We start from the raw sequence: 2317 nt of genomic DNA on the forward strand, positions 1-2317 counted from the left end.
CTCATTACTTATTGGTCTTTTCAGGTTTTGGAGCTCTTCATGGTTCATTCTTGCTAGGTTGGATGTGTCTAGGAAAGTATCCATTTATTCTAGATTTTCTAGTTTACTGGCTCCTACTAGCCTCTAATGATCCTTAGAATTTCTACAGTATCAATGATAATGTCCCCTTTTTCATCTCTGATTTTATTTAGTTTTTTTTCTTTCTCTCTGTGTGTGTGTGGGGGGGGGGGGCTAAAGGTTAGTGGTTTGGTTTATCTTTTTTAAAAAACGAAGTTTACATTTTGTTGATTTTGTTTTTTCATTTCAATTTCATTAATTTCTGCTCTTACCTTTACTCTCTCCTTTCTTCTATACTTATTTTGGGTCTGGTTTATTCTTGCTTTTCTAGTTCTTTAAGATGTACCGGCCCCACGGTCCCGCCCAGCCGAGGCGGCTCCTGCCGTTATCCTGCGCGTGGGCCCGGCCAGCCGCGCCCCCGTCCCTATGGCAGTTCACTGGCCTGAGGCCGGCGCCGCCACAGGGCGCGAGGACGGCGCTGCTCCGGGGGTTGGAGCCGCGCGCCGCTGGAGGAGCTGCCGTCGGGGCGGGGTACGGGCGGCTCGCTGGGCGGCGCGGCGCGGGCCTCGCGCAGCTCCTGGGGCTGTGGGCTCGGGCCGGCAGCTGCAGGTGCGGGGCTCTAGAGCCGGGCCGGGCGCTCCTTGGCTCCCCCGCGCGGGGTTCCCAGGTCCCACCGCCACCGCCTGGGCGGGAAAAGAGGCCTTGCGGCACCGGCCGGAGGCGCCTCCCGGGGAGGAGACGCGGCTGCGATCCGCGGCGGCCTCTCTGGGGCCACGAAACTCCCGGGGCTGGTGTAACCTGAGCGCCCGAGGCTGGCAGGTGCAGCTGGATTTCTCACGATGTCCAGTGTTAGCTCCGTGTCTTCCCCCTTCTTCCCGGGTAGGGTCATCGATGCCATCTATACCAGCCCCCCTGTGCGCTACAGCGACCCCCTGACCCGCCTCGGCCTTGGGCTCAGTGGCCTGTTCTGTGTGGTGCTGCCGCCAATGCCATTCGTGTCTACCTCTTGCAAACTCCAGGTCAGCGCATTGGGAATAGGCTGAGAACTTCATTCTCCTCCCTTCTGAGGCAGGGTTGCTTTCTTTGACAAGACTCGCACAGGAGAATCGATTAACCGCCTCTCATCAGACACTGCACTCGTGGGGCGCTCCGTGACTGAAAACCTCTCAGATGGGCTCAGGGCCGGGGCCCAGGCTTCTGCAGCCATCAGTATGATGTTTGGTGTCTCACCTGATGTGCCCACCTTTGTTTGGAGCGGTGCCTCCGGTGTCAATCATTGCTGTAATTCATAGACGATATCTACGGAAACTGACCAAAGTCACCCAGGATTCCCTGGCACAAGCCACTCAGCTAGCTGAGGAATGTGCTGGCAGTGTAAGAACTGTTTGAGGTTTTGGGAAAGAAATGACTGAAATACAGATATATGCCAGCAAAGTGGACCACGTGATGCAGTTAGCAAGGAAAGAGGCGTTACTCTGGCTGGCTTCTTTGGAGCAACTAGGCTCTGCGGAAACCTGATTGTGCTTTCTGTCCGGTACAAAGGAGGGCTGCTGGTGGGCAGTGCCCACATGACCGTGGGTGAACCCTCTTCCTTTCTAATGTATGCTTTCTGGGTTAATGAATGCTTTCTGGGTTGGAATAAGCGTTGGAAGTCTGAGCTTTTTCTACTCAGAGCTGATGGAAAGGACTGGGTGCCGGGGGGCGCCTCTGGGAGCTCTTGGAGAGAGAGCCCAAGCTGCCTTTTAACGAGGGGGTCACTTTCAATGAGAAAAGCTTCCAGGGTGCTTTGGAGTTTAAGAACGTGCATTTTGCCTATCCGGCTCGCCCAGAGGTGCCCGTATTTCAGGATTTCAGCCTTTCCTCCCTCAGGATCTGTCACAGCACTGGTTGGCCCAAGTGGTTCTGGCAAATCAACAGTGCTTTGGCTCCTGCTGAGGTTGTGCGACCCTGCTTCTGGAACTATCAGTCTTGATGGTCATGACATCTGTCAGCTAAACTCAGTGTGGCTGAGATCCAAGATTGGGACAGTGAGTCAGGAACCCATCTAGTAAACCACATGAGAAACTTTAATGCAAAACAGTGTTGCAAAAAAAATAAATAAATAAAAAAAGATACTGAAATATGTAAACCATTTATCATGTTATTTGAAAAATATTTTCCACAGTGTGTAAAATATTGTTTTGAAATGTACCTGTTCTCAAGATCGTTTTATTCAGAGTTTTAACAATTGTAACTTTTTCAATGTCTATAGCACCGAAGC

At 52.4% G+C, this 2317-nt stretch overlaps 1 pseudogene; it reads left to right on the forward strand.

The window, feature by feature from the left end:
* Positions 1 to 397: 397 nt before the first annotated feature.
* On the forward strand, positions 398 to 2105 carry LOC111528069 (annotated as a pseudogene).
* Positions 2106 to 2317: the final 212 nt, after the last annotated feature.

The sequence above is a fragment of the Piliocolobus tephrosceles genome, chromosome 6 (assembly GCF_002776525.5).
Source record: "Piliocolobus tephrosceles isolate RC106 chromosome 6, ASM277652v3, whole genome shotgun sequence".
NCBI lineage: Eukaryota > Metazoa > Chordata > Mammalia > Primates > Cercopithecidae > Piliocolobus > Piliocolobus tephrosceles.